Source organism: Sitophilus oryzae, unplaced genomic scaffold (genome assembly GCF_002938485.1).
Source record: "Sitophilus oryzae breed Bouriz unplaced genomic scaffold, Soryzae_2.0 scaffold_119_pilon_pilon, whole genome shotgun sequence".
Taxonomy (NCBI): Eukaryota; Metazoa; Arthropoda; class Insecta; order Coleoptera; family Curculionidae; genus Sitophilus; species Sitophilus oryzae.
Window position 1 is genome coordinate 1,061,626 of NW_022145837.1, and position 15,100 is coordinate 1,076,725.

Below are 15,100 nucleotides of genomic sequence, written 5' to 3' on the forward strand. Positions count from 1 at the left end.
TACGAATCTTTACATCGCCGACAGATTTCAGAATTTGATAAACTGAAGTTTCGGACTTGAAACAGAACGACAAACATCAAAAACAGAGTTGGACGAGGGCAAAAACCAATGAAATATTCGACGTCTATTCGAGCAGGAGTAGTGAACTTTCTGATTTTGCGTCTGTCAGCGAATTTCTAAACTTCTAATCGTACGATTCTATAACTGTTTGTCTTGATCCCTGGCTGGATAATTTATCAGTCGAAAATCTGGAAAACTTATCTCGAAATTTCCCTGATTAATATACAGCGGGTCGCTTTTAATCCTAGACTATATAATGCCCTAGACACGGGGTTATATTCGTTTGGGGTATACAATATGACGTCTCTTGAGTTTAATTTATGAAACTGTAAGTTAAGTTATGTGAAGTAATTTGAGAAATTGTTTGTAATAAGCTATGAATATTCAGTAGATTTTTCTTTAAAAAAAGTTTCAAAATTTTCTGTCCAACTTTTCGCACGACAGTTTTGACCGTCTACGACCCTCCTTAGACGTCTTTAAAGAAAATACCGATTCTAAAATAATTTTCCACAACGTTCTTGTTGCATCACATTTATACCCGTGCATATAATTTAATGAAATGGCAAGGCAGTGTAGTAGAATCGAAAAGTTTTCGCAACATTCTGCGTTGACATTGGCCTTATTTTTTCTTCGTTTTTTCCCTGTTTGTTCTTTTCTTTTTCTTCGCCTTACCACCGTTTTATTTTTCGTCGGTTTTCAATTATTTTAATCTCGAGTATAGAAATAAAAAAATGACAGCTTGTTTGCCTTGAAGATATATATTAGTATTTTAATAAAGCACGCTTTTAGATGTTTCAAAAAACTTTTAATAAGAGTAACTTTAACTCAACATATATGTTTCGGCTTGTTAGGCCTTTTTCAAGAGTTTTTTAAGAACTAATCGTCTAACTACACTGTAACTATATATATATTTACTATGGGGGTGGGTTCAGAGAGTTTACAATAGGGGTAATAAAAAATGTGTTTAGAAATATTTATCAAATAATAGATTTTTCCACACGTTTCAGGGGTGATCAGGATGCGCTTCTGGATTTGTTTCTAGTAAATAATAAGAAACTGATTTACAACATAGAAAGTGATTCACCATTGGGCCGCAGTGACCATTTGGTTATTACTGGAAAAACGCAACTCGAATATCCAACTAGATCTACCAATAAAATACGAAAACAAAACTTTTGGAAAGCCAACTATGAACAAATAAATGTATTTCTTGCAGAAAACTTGAATTTTGACCCTTCACATTTGGAAGAAAACAGATATGAAAAAATCACCAAAATTATTGACGAAGCTATTACAAAATTTGTGCCATTTACAACTAAAACAATAAATTCTAAAAAACCATGGATAAATCAGAATATTTTTAAAAAAATTACTAACAAACGAAAATTATGGGATAAATATATTAAATCGCCAACACCCGAAAACTATACTGCATACAGGACGGAAAACAACACTCTAAAAACATAATCGCAAGTGCTAGCAAAACTACGAAAAATCTATCGCCTCTTCCAGCTCACCAAAACAATTTTTTAAATATATTAATAGGACTCTGTCTACAAAAGTATCCAGTTTCACTCTTAAAAACCCCAACAATGGATTACCTATCATGGACGACTGTGACATTGCTGAGGAATTTGCACACCGGTTTGCATCAGTCTTTACGACAACCAATGACTCTTACATTCCAACGCTTTCACAGAGTTCTAGGCTTCTGCAAGAGATTACTAACATAGAATTTACAGAGCTCAACGTTAGCGAAGCCATAAAATCATTAAAAACTGACAGCAGCCCGGGTCCAGATAGTGTACCGACTGTTTTTCTTCAGAAATGTTGTCATGCCCTCGCACAACCTTTAGCATGTCTATTTAATGATTTACTAATATCTGGCAAATTTCCAGATACTTGGTCTCTTTCTTTCGTTACACCGCTTCACAAAAAGGGAGACAGACAGTTAGCTGGTAATTACCGACCAATTAGTCTAACTAGCTGCATCTGTAAATGCATGGAAAAGGTAATCATCCGCACACTTACTCCATACCTAATGGAAAAAGATGTCTTACCCAGCACACAGCATGGATTTCTTCCTGGTCGATCCACAATAACGAACATGACATCTTGTCTTAGCGATTGGACAGCAGCCTTTGATAGAAACCAACAAACAGACGTCATCTATCTTGACTTTGAAAAGGCATTTGATAAAGTACCCCACCAGATGCTTCTTTATAAACTAAACCACTACGGCATAAGAGGGAATTTATTCAAACTTATATCAAACTTCCTAACCCGACGCTACTTCCAAGTCAGAATAAACGGATCTCTTTCAACTAAACACAAAGTGACCAGCGGTGTCCTCAAGGCTCTGTGTTGGGCCCACTGTTGTTCCTCCTGTATATCAGCGATCTGGCAAGAGGCATAAAAACGAATATCATATTTTTTGCGGATGATACAAAGTTATATGCAAATCCCGAAACGAGCTACGTCAATCTTCAGCATGATCTAAGGTTGGTGGAATCCTGGGCCAAACAATGGAGAATGAAACTGAATGAGGACAAATGCACTGTTCTTAGCATTGGAATGAATTGTACGCACAAAACCTACACCCTAAATGAATTAAGTCTAAGACATGTAGAACAACAGGAAGATCTAGGGATTACAGTTACTGGAAACCTAAAATGGTATGTGCATATATCAAAGATTACTAAAAAAGCAAATTCTCTTCTTTATTTCATTCAAAGAGCATTTCAAGACCGCTCTATTGATCTTATTTTAAAGATATACAAGTCCTACATTAGACCCAAAATAGAATATGGTCAAATAATATGGAGTCCCTATTTTCAGAAGGATATTGATCTCATCGAGAAAATTCAACGCAAGGTGACAAAAATGCCCCATGAACTTAAGGATCTAGAGTATGAAGATCGTCTTGCGATGTTAAATCTCACCACATTAAAACAGAGGCGTTTGCGGGGGGACTTGATAGAGACTTACAAAATTCTAAATTGTTTCTACACTTGCCCATTAAATATATACCATCCTTGCCAAACTCCACAACTTAGAGGCCACAGCAGACGCCTGGAAAAGGAAAGATCGTCCAAACTCCAGCGAAAAAATTTTTTGACTAACCGCATAGTGTACCCGTGGAACTCGCTGTCAGAAGAAAGTGTATCAGTACCAACTCTCAACTCATTTAAAAACAAAATTGATCAAGAAATGAATACCTTGAGTTGTGTACATTTGCATTACGGCCAGTAAACTCGAAAAAATTACGCGCAACATAAAAAGACAGTAGACTCATCGGTATTTTTATACCGCTTTCTATTGTGTAAATAATAATAATAATAATAATAATAATAATAAAATCCTTGTTGGTCGTTAACATTATTTTCGTTTTTAACAGATTTTAGTATTTCTAACTGTTCAATGTAATTTAAGCGTCTACCTTTTGTTTCTCTGTGTAGTAACTTAATTGAGTTTTCATTAATTTTGTGATTATTTACTATACAATGAGTTGCAAGACCAGAACTATGCTGGAGATTATTAATATATAGTTCTGGTCTTGCAACTCATTGTATAGTAAATAATCACAAAATTAATGAAAACTCAATTAAGTTACTACACAGAGAAACAAAAGGTAGACGCTTAAATTACATTGAACAGTTAGAAATACTAAAATCTGTTAAAAACGAAAATAATGTTAACGACCAACAAGGATTTCTAAACACATTTTTTATTACCCCTATTGTAAACTCTCTGAACCCACCCCCATAGTAAATATATATATAGTTACAGTGTAGTTAGACGATTAGTTCTTAAAAAACTCTTGAAAAAGGCCTAACAAGCCGAAACATATATGTTGAGTTAAAGTTACTCTTATTAAAAGTTTTTTGAAACATCTAAAAGCGTGCTTTATTAAAATACTAATATTTCAACGATGTTTCACAAGGAACCAACCACAGCTTCAGTACAATTTATTATGAAGATATATGTTTGGTTTTATCTAAACATACAGCATAGTAGTGCATGTCGTAGTATCTTTAGAAAATCACCGAGTTGGAACAATTAAAGTGAATCGTTTTAGATATACAGGGTAGTCCAAAACGTAATCGGGAAACTAAAAATGAAATTTCTACACCCCTGTATCACCATATACCAACTTTTTTACTTTTTTTATCTGCAGAATATGTTGTCCATTTATTCTTATTAGTTGTTCCGATTTTTTACCCTCTTTATGCTTGATTTTATTCTTTTTTCTTCTGGGCCCTTAAAACTCTACATATTAAAATTGCTAAACACTACTAAAAACCACAGAGATTCTTTCTAGACCGAAATTAAAAAAGCCGACATCTTCTCAACGCTCCTTATGAATATTAAATCTAACAATTTTACGCTAGAAGAGCCTCCTCAAGGGAAAAGTTTGAAAATTTTCATTTTAAATTTTCTTAAGTAGATTTTTGGTAAAAAGGCAAAAAACGGAGCATCAGAAGGAGATGAGAATGCAAGTACGTTATTCAAACTATACGAAATCGCCTTTTGTTAAAATAATCTCGTGAAAAGAATGCCTGTTTGGATACAGAGCTTCTCAAGCTTGTAAGTGAAACATTACCCTTATTATAAATCATTAAAACTGCAAACTAAGCCTATTCTTGAGTTATATACATTTTTTTTAATATCATCAGGTCTGTTAGTGTTACTAATTTGTATTAAAAACAAGCCTGTATCGTTAGTTTTTAACGTTTTTTAAATTTTAATACAGAATTGTAATCGCTGTCGACATGATATTACGACAATAGTCATCAAAGCCACCACGTGATATTAAAAAATAACATCAAAAAGTAATGATAGTTGAAAAAACTGCAAATTGTTGGTGGCAAGTTCATTTCGCTCTTAAAAATTAACCAAAGTATGTGTTGACATGAGTTAAAAAAGAAAATGCTCGGGAGTCATGGTTCTGATCGAAAAATAATGTTTTAGAAAAAGTTACTCACAAAATTATTGCACAGGGTGTTTTAAAGTTAGGGTGAAAAACAACCCTTCAATTAATCCTGCTGAATATTTTATTAAGCCAAATAGTAAAGCTTATAAAATACTGAGTTTATGAATTCAAGTTGATAGAATTATACAGGTTGTCCCAGAGATAAGGGGTGGTGGATCTGGTTAAAAGAAACATTTTTTCTCTTTATCATTTTTCAAATAAGTCCAAAATAATAGCAAAATAAAAACACTAAATCACCACAATACACCAAAACACTTTTACTTTTACACTGGACGCGCGTTTCGCTAACCATGTTAGCAACATCAGCAGATGATTATAAACTGAGTTTATACGCGCGTCCAGTGTAAAAGTAAAAGTGTTTTGGTGTATTGTGGTGATTTAGTGTTTTTATTTTGCTGTTTAACACCAAAGGTTCCAACCCTCAACTGTAATATCCAAAATAATAATAATATAAAATAATAAAATAATAATATAAAATAAATTTTGAGAACCACTGGATCTTTTCTGGATTTTCTTTCATGTAAATTTAATCTACTACCTGTGTTGCCATATTATCAAGAAATTATGTTTTTTAACTTAAAACTAAGAAAAAATCCGAAATTTTTTTCGAACAATTCCAAATTTTCAATTTTTTTGCAAAAAAAACCTCATAGGCTTGTTTCTGAGGCCGAAACATACTACCAGTTAAAATACTTGCACTTATTTCTGGGAAACCCTCTATACAGTTTGCCAAAAAAATTATAAAAATCGGGATAAAAGTAAAAAAAAATATAACATTCGACCCTGGCCAATCGATGCAAATAATGTAGAATGGACCTTTCTAATAATAGTGACTGCAATTTCGAGTACCGCAAAGTTCTACAGAGAGTGGCAAAATTCAGAACAGATTGCAAGTTAACCATTCAATCTGTGTAAATTATTATGGTTGTTATGGCATTTATTATTTATTAGCCGTGGGTAGATTGGTTTACGTTTCTTGTTACAAACTCATTATTTCAGTACTACTTTATATAGGGATGTTCTAAGTTATCGATATAGAAATATTCGATAATTTTGGTAAGACTTAAGAGTCCATTTCAGTAGTAGCAAAATAAGCGTTCGGCATTTAACGTTTTATGTAAAACTGACTAGGTATTTTTACACAAATGAAGAAGGAAATTAAAGATAAAGGATTATACTATATCCGTATTGCAGCACATTTTTAGAAAACTTCTTTATTTTTAAGATTTTGATGGTCAAACATCAACAAAATATTTCTTATATTGTAACGAAAATATTTTCGTTACATTTTTCCTTTTATATCGTTTATACGTTTTTTATATATTATCGATTTTTTTGCGGAACCTCGATAGTGGTACACATCACTAGCGATGGTTGTTAGTTTAAATTGTTTAAATATTTTATATATTTTCTGGTTGCCTATGGGTTACCGATAATAATTTGTTTATTTTTAATGAAAACGAAGGTTTATTAGTAATATTTTGTTTAGTGTTAAATAATTAAGATGCAATTGTTACACACATTTTTTTGAAGGTATGTAGGAAATTTTATCGTATGTATTATTTTTACTATTAATTATAAATTTTTATATTGACATTTGGTACTTAACGCATGTCTAAATGAATGGGAGAATTCTATAAAGGGACTTTTGTTTTGCCGAAAATTTCTCTCTCTCATCTCGATCTTCTTTGCTTAAACACCTAGTTTTTTCCAGACACCGGCACGAGGTACGACTTGGAAATTATTTGTTAGTTTTATTTTTTTAAACATTTCTTACTATCTAATATGATTTAATTATTTGATTTAATTATTTAATTAGCTTGTAACTTTAAATTCCTTTTTCTATTTTCTCTTTTTATCTCACAGTTCATTTTTTTTATCATCATTTCTTTATCTTCTTATCTTAGTAGCACGTGTATGCTAGTTTTGTACAAATTTTTCTAATACCTTTAACTTTTATTTAGTACTAATTATTTTTATCTTTCTTATTTATGTACTGAGACGCAAGCTGTCGAACAGGAACCCGCAGAGGTGTTCGATTTAGCAATCTCAGGGGCCATGAATAGAATCAGTCACTGCAGGAGTACTCTCAGAGACGAATCAGGAGGGACTCTGGTAAGTAAGGATTTTTTATAATATTTATATTATACGACTTATGTCACCTTTAACGAATCCTTGCTTGCCAGAAGGCAACTCTTGTTTATCTGGACCCTGTAGTGGTGGTGTCTATTGGCAGGCCATTCGACAGATAGATTTTTGTTTTTTGTTATTTTTGGGTCACTCTAGGGAACGTATCTTTACCTCGTATCTGCCAAATTTACCTTACCTTATCTTTATCTTATTTGGCGGATGCATTATCTTTGTTCCTGGTGTGACATATCTTTTCTTTTAGTTTTTATCTGTCGAATTGCCGCATTTATCATTTTTCGTATCTTATCCTATCTTTCTATTTACCTTTATCTTTCTATCTAGTTTTTTAATTTATCTTTTAATATCGCATTTTAGTATTAACTTTTGTTCTAATTTAAATTTTCATATATTTCTAGTTTTTTTATCTTACATATTTTTTTATTCTTTTTACACGTGTCTACAAATTAAATCAAATAATTTACTGTAACAATATATATTTTTTTGCCTTAGACCAAACGGTCTAAGGCACTCGAAAAAGTTTCTCAGCACTTACGACCGTGAAAAATCAAAGACACGTCATTGAGTTCACTGTGACTAAGGCAGAAATGATGATGATAATGATTTGGGAATATAAATAGGTATTATATCGGATAATAATTATATATTCACAAAATATCGATATATTTTTTAAATCCTTACTTCACACAGAAAACAATATACCTAATAACCAAGACAATTAGATGCTCTTAAAAGATTTTGCAACATTTTTTACACACAGAATACAATGAAGAAGCTTTTTAGTGTCACTATTGCAAACCGCTATTGTTTTTGTTTCGATTCTTGTATTATTCGTTTAATTAAAATGCATTTTTTGCAATAATTCGCGCTGTGTGATTTCATTAAGCATAAAAGAATATTTTCGCAATATCCACAATTCAGTTAAATATTCACTTTCACTATTAAATCTCGCGTGTTTTTGTATAGTATTTGTTCAGTTTATTTTATTCAAAAAAAGGTGCGATATTAAGTAATTACCAAATATTTGTCAAGCTCATGTCTGTATGTCATTTGCAGCTTATTCAACCATTTTTAATTATGGTGTAGCCTCCCTCACATATCTAGATACTCTATTTGTAGTTGGACCCATTGTTGTCAATTGTTGTCTATGCGAGTTTAAGTTATCGCTGCTAATTTCATAATATCAATATCCCATCTCAGGTTTGGTCTTCTTTTAGGTCTCTTAATTCTTCGTTGTACCATGCTGTAATTTTTGCGGTCCATCTTTTGTCCGTTCTTGCCAGGTATCCCGCCCACTGCCATTTGAGGAATTTGACTCTGTGGATGACTCTATTACCTGGGTCTTTTGTTGTATATATCCACTCTAATCTTTTACGGTCTCTCTTGGTTATTCCCAGCATATTTCGTTCCATTGAGTGTTGTGCCACCCGCAGTTTCCTTATAATGTCTGTTTTAAGTGTCCAGGTGTCGCATGTATGAATTTGGAAAATAAGTTCGTTATTGTAATTCTAATAAAGAATATGCATTCCTTCGGAAACTCTCTATTTATTTATCTAGTAATGCTAAAACACTCTATTTGAAAGTCGATTAGAGAAAATAGTATGATTCATTGGCAAGCGACGTAAATATTTGTGATCAGATAAAATTGTGATGTAAGAGGAGGCTTAGCTTGCTGGCGGCGAGTCAGTAGTAGATGGGCCGGCCGGCTGTGTAGTGTTGTGTTTTTGTCACAGAGCTGACAATTGGGGGTTGCGAGTCGTTTGACTGTAAGGCAGCGCTGTCGTTTGACCACAAGAAGAAAACCTTTTGTGATGTCTTGCCTTCGAGCTGCTCTGGAAAGTTTGAGGTCTCCATAATGTCTTCTCGATTGACGATGCGGCGATGGGGTATTGAGGTACCCCAATTAGCCTATTCGATTGGGTTGCGAATCTGTTTAGCGGCAGATTTGCGTTCGGGGGAAGCCCCTATACTATTTCAGGTGAAACTAGCTAGTTGTTCAAGATTATTAACCAATAGATCCGAATAATATTTGAATTAGATGGACGATATGGAATGGGATATATTGAATAGAATGTCAGTGATGTCAGTGGCTAGGGGGCGGTGTACCCCCGGGTGAGTTTTACTATTTAACTATCAATTTTACCCAGATCAGTAGATGTTTGTTTTGTTATTTTCATGTACAATGAGAGAGTGCTTGCCAATGATCAACTAAATGAATATATGTGCGGTTATAAGTATGTGCTCTTATTTAGCACTCACTCTGTATAAAACATTTCATAAAAAACAGCTGTTATTCGCTGTACCAGTTGAAATTTGGGTTAAATTCAAGATACAGTTAGGTAACTCCATAAAATTATAATGTAAATAGTTCGATTTTTAACAAAAATAAAATAAATAAGAGTTTCTCTTTAATTATAGATACCTGTAAATAAATAAAATTTTACGTAATACTAAAAAAAAGTAAAAATAGAAACAGAATATGTACTTCTAGTCTAAGTAAAGAATTCATTTCTTTTTTTTTTAACTGTTAGTATGCATTTAAATTTAAAACAGTTCTAAATAGTATTTTACATATTATAGTTATTTTTATTCTGTTATATTACCATTCAACCTTGTTTCATAATGAAAATACTAATAAAAATAGATAATTTTTTGCGTTAGTTACATAAAAGTTTTTGCCTTGCTCGGTGCAAGGCAAGAACACCGTTTAATTTAACTATAGTTACAGTTTCATAATAAATTTGCAATATTCAAGTAATGTTTATGTCAATAATAATTTACTAATTAACAGGGTTTTTTTGTTGTGTTGGTTAAATAAGAACTTTTTTAAGCGGTATGAATTTGAATAATTTAATACATGCACTTAAAGCGACCTTTCACTGAGGTAGTAGAGGTAGAAAAAAACAGTAGATAATTTTTAAACACTGTTGATTTTCGAAGTAAATATTCTTTACAAAGAGAAATGCATTTTTGCATCCGTTGCAACCAATTATTCTGAAAGCATTTATTCCACTTTCTTGTTAGTACCTTCAAAATTGCGTTTTTGAAGGCGTTGACTGCATCTTCTGGGGCCTGGAACGTCTTTATTTTTTGAAAAGAAAAAAAGTCGTTAGGACTTGGGTCAGGATTGTATGGTGGATAGTCCAACAATTCGATGTTTTCTTCGAATGAGTTTCGAAAAACCAACTTTTCTTTCGAAAGTTGGTTTTTCGAAACTCAGCAATTACTTCCGGCAAACAAATAGATTTGTACCAATCAGTAGTAACAGTTCTTTGGTCTTACAGAGGAATTGTTGCTACATGACCCGCTTTTGAGACAAATATCGCCACCATCTTTTTGGAAACCTCTGTTGGGAACTTTTGTCAGTTTTGGTTCATCTCAGAACACCCAAACAGATGATTGACGTTTATTTTCGGGTTTATAAGAGTAAATCCAGGATTCATCCCCACGGGCAATAATGAATATATTTTTTGAGTGCCCTACGATAAACTGGTGTAGAGTTTTTTTACATCAATTGACTCTAATTGCTTTCTGTTCTTCCTTCAACAGATGCGGTATTCAACGAGAAACTAATTTTATACAGAAAATTCTTCATGTAATTTTTTTTGAAATGCCCAATAATGCTTCAATTTTCAGATATGTGAAGAATTAAAAAAAAATACACTTACATAAAGCTATTTTTCATTAGTAAACTGTCCAAAAGGTATAAAATAACAGTACCATCCGACAAAAATAACCAAAAGAACGCACTATTATTCTATATTAGCTACATTGACATTTACAAATAAATAGTAGTACCAAAAATTAAAAAACAAAAAAGAAATTGTAAAAATGCAAAAATTACAGAAAAATATTTGTTCTTTTAAAAGAAAAGTAAATATAGTACTATATTGATCATCTATTATAGTTACTATATCTATACTAAAAAAAAACGGCGTCAACGATGGCTATGAAATGAAGATCGCTGTCATTTTATATGTAAAATTATATGGGAAATGTCATCGATCGTCATTTCCAAGCCAACTGGACGCCGTTTTTTTTCGATCATAAGGTATATAAAATCCTTAAGTGACTGACTCACTGATTAATCACGATCCTGCTCAAACCACTCAACGTAAAAAGCTCAATTTAGGCATACAGGTTGATTCTAGGGTGTAGAGGTTCGATAAGAAGGTATTTTTCGAAATTCCAGTTCCAAGGGGGTGTAACCACCCCTCAAATATTACAATATTTTTTATTTAAAAAACGGTCAAGTTTCCGAAAAAACGCTTAAATACGTATATTTTATTTTGTTTTTTTACATACTTTAGGATTTTTAAAAAATGTATACAGTGTGTTTCGAAAAATCTGGTCATTGATTAATCACGATCCTGCTTAAAGCGCTTGACGTAAAAAGCTGATTTTTGGAAAACGGATTGACTTTACGGTGTAGAGGTTCGATAAGAAGGGAATTTTCGAAACTCCAATTCTATGGGGGTGAAACTATCCCTCAAATATTAAAATATTTTTTATTTAAAAACCGTTGAGTTTTTCGGAAAAACTCTTAAACACGTATATTTTATTTTGTTGTTTTACATATTTTAAGATTTTTTATAAATTTATACAGGGTGTTCCATAAAATATGACCATTGAGTAATCACGATTCTGCTTAAACTGCTTGACGTTTAAAGCTGATTTTTGGCAAACGGATTGACTGTGGGGTGTAGTAGAGGTTGGATAAGGAGGGGTTTCTCGAATCTCAAATTCCAAGAGGGTGAAAACGCCCCTCAAATATTACAATAATTGTTATTTAAAGAACGGTTAGTCTTTAAAAACGGGGAAAACGCTTGGACAAGCATAATTTATTTGTTTTTTTTACATATTTTGAAATTTAAAAAAAATATACTGGGTGTTCCAAAAAGTTGGGTAATTTCTTAACCACGATTCTGCTTAAACTGCTTGACGTAAAAAGCTTATTTTTGGCAAACGGATTTTTCGAAAATCAAATTCCAACGAGATGAAACTACCCCTCAAATATTACCAAGTTATATAATAATATCGCCATATTGTTTTTTCTCATGCTGACATAAATGTGAGAAAATTTTATCCAGTTTGTATGTTAATGGAAATTCTTGCTTTGCTTTATCATCACCATTACAAATGATTAATTCGACGCGAACGAAGTCGCTGGTACACGCTAGTATTTTATAAGTATATTATACTTATAAAAATATTTTGTTTCTACATATTTCCGTTTTCGTATAATCAACCGAGGCGAATGAGATGCGCCACCCTGTATAGTAGTATCAAAAATTAAAAAATTACACTTACATAAAGCTCTTTTCCTTTAGTAAACCATTCAAAAAGAAATTAAATAACAGTACCATCCATCGAAATCCCGAAAATGGCGCACCAGATTTTTTAAAATATCGGTACCATGCAACCGCACTAGGTACAGTACGCCCGGAACCGTTGTTTCTTTCAGTGCAAATTCCTGCACGTGCCGAGCGCAGTTTCGCCGTGCCGTCAAGCAGTACTCGAGTTACTTCGAACTGCTACTGACAGTTGGCAGTACCCAGAAACAAACGGGTACCACCTCCAATGTGGCGATTCCCTTCTTCTGGCTTTGCGGTTCGCGCGTTTCGTTCTTCATCAAAGAAACAACAAGACAGCAGGTGTTGAATTGGTACTATTACTTTTGCTGGCTTTTGTAATTTAGTGCAGTAGTGTTCTATGGAGGATTTGCATTGAATTGTATCTTTTGAAGGATCAGAAATGCAAGAGATTGTTTGTAGCTCTAGACTTACAGTAGAAAGTTTTTTAATAAAAATCCATGGAAAAAAAATAACTATATACAGGGTGTCCCAGAAATAAGTGCAAGTATTTTAATGGGTGGTCGATCTCGATAAAAGAAACATATTTTTTCTTTATCGTTTTTCAAATAAGTCCAAAATAACGGAGTTATTTTACTTTGAAAATTTCCAAAAAAAATGATATTTTGCTAAAATTTTGAGAACCACTGGATCTTTTTCTGGATTTTTTCTCTTGTAAATTTAATCTAATACCTATGTTGCCATATTATCAAGAAATTATGGTTTTTAACTAAAAACTAAAAAAAAACTAAAAATTTTGAATTTTCAAATTTTTTTTTCGCGAAAAAAAACTCATAGGCGTGTTTCAGGGGTTGAACTATACTACCAGCTAAAATACTTGCACTTATTTCAGGGATATGTATAATTTACATTTGTATAATAGTATATGGTTTTAATAGGAGTAATAAAAAATCGGTAAAAAAACTTTTAAGTTAAACGGTTTTATCTTATGTGCACTGAAAACTAGAAAATAATAATAACAATTAGGTATTTTAAACTTCTAGTTCAGAAATATTTTAGTATCAGGCAGAATATAGCTTTTAGGCATATTAGACTAAAATAAAAACGTGGGGCCCATTAACTATTGCTGTAATACTTTCTTCTATACTAAGTGTGGATTGCATCGACTTACTATAATCGTAACTGGAGATTTTGACAATCAATAACCAGCCGTGGCGGCTTCACCAGCGAACGCCGAGCTCATGATCTACCAAAGTATAAAGATATGCATTGCCATAGGTAGGATTTCAGAGGGGCCCCACGTTTTTATTTTAGTCTAATATGCGAAAGCCGACAATTTTGCGTCCCGTGCTTAAAACACATTCATTTCCCAACTTGTTACATAAATAGCTATTTTTATATTGTCAATCACGTCGCAAAAATTAATACTTTTGTGACGTTTGAAAAAAAAAGACTATATTTTGCATGATTTAATTACAAATGTCTAGTTTTCAGATTCTTCCCTATACTTCTAACTTCTAGTACCGTACGATCGAAAAAAAAACCGGCATCCAGTTGTCTTGGAAATGAACATCAATGACATTATTCCCCATATAAGTTTACATATAAAATGACAGCGATCTTCATTTCATACCCATCGCTGACACCGTTTTTTTTCGATCATACGGTATAAGAAGGTATAAAAATCAACCTGCTAAAACGATGAATGAATTTTAATTTTTTAATTTAGCCCTAATTTGTCTGGCCAGTAGTTATTAAAAAAGTTTCTCCATCATCAGGCTGCTACCAAAAGTTATTACAGACTAAGGAAGAACGAATATAACCACAAATCTGAGTGTTTTAATTAATTTTTCACTTCCCTAATAAATAATCCTTCTCGAAAATGTTTGCAGTGATCATATAACCATACAGGGTGATTGAAATAAGGTGACGAAATTTATTTTAGGCATTGTTAAGAGTCTCTATTGCGCTGTACTGTTCGGGTCGCTCTCACGGCTAGCGTTCCCTGAAAGCGCTAGAGTAATATCGCGCTTTTGATAACTGTCTGCAGCTGATTGAGCCACGATCTTTTTTTCTGCCCTTTTGCATACGGCTTTTAAAATAAATAAATATGACATTTCACCAATCGGCATGCAAATATGCCATAATTTTTTTCATTCTTCAAATTTCATTTTTTAATAATTATTAAAATTTCATGCCTCTTTCGCGTTGTCTTGTTATCTTATAATATTTTTAGTGTCAAAATTTCACCCTTTCGATTGGCCGCCCCCGCTTAAGTCCCGGGATCGCGCTGGCAGACATGACTATTTCATAATGGCTACACAAAAGGATACTTCATACAAAAAATTAGCCATGTAACGATGATAAGGTTTTTTATGGAGCCAGCTCTTTGACTAATAGGTAGGCAGAAAAAATCCTGAGATTGGATAATAAATATTAACACTAAGGTACGATATTCTTGATGTATTAATGAAAGAACAAATAAAAATACTGTTTGTCAATCTATTTATAGCTTTTTATTATAGATTCGACAGTTAACATAGATTTCAAATAACTTATAATCAAGTGTCATAGTTATTATACAGTA

General features: G+C 32.6%; 1 protein-coding gene across 2 annotated transcripts in view; it reads right to left on the reverse strand.

Moving 5' to 3' along the window:
- The window catches only part of LOC115891834 (mucin-16-like), a 45,542-nt gene extending 32,815 nt beyond the window's left edge, over positions 1-12,727 (reverse strand). For both annotated transcript variants that reach the window (XM_030912413.1, XM_030912416.1), the window contains exon 1: positions 12,512-12,727. The gene's annotated coding sequence lies outside the window, so the exon portion shown is untranslated. The remainder of the gene's footprint in view (positions 1-12,511) is intronic.
- Between the last annotated feature and the right edge of the window lie 2,373 nt (positions 12,728-15,100).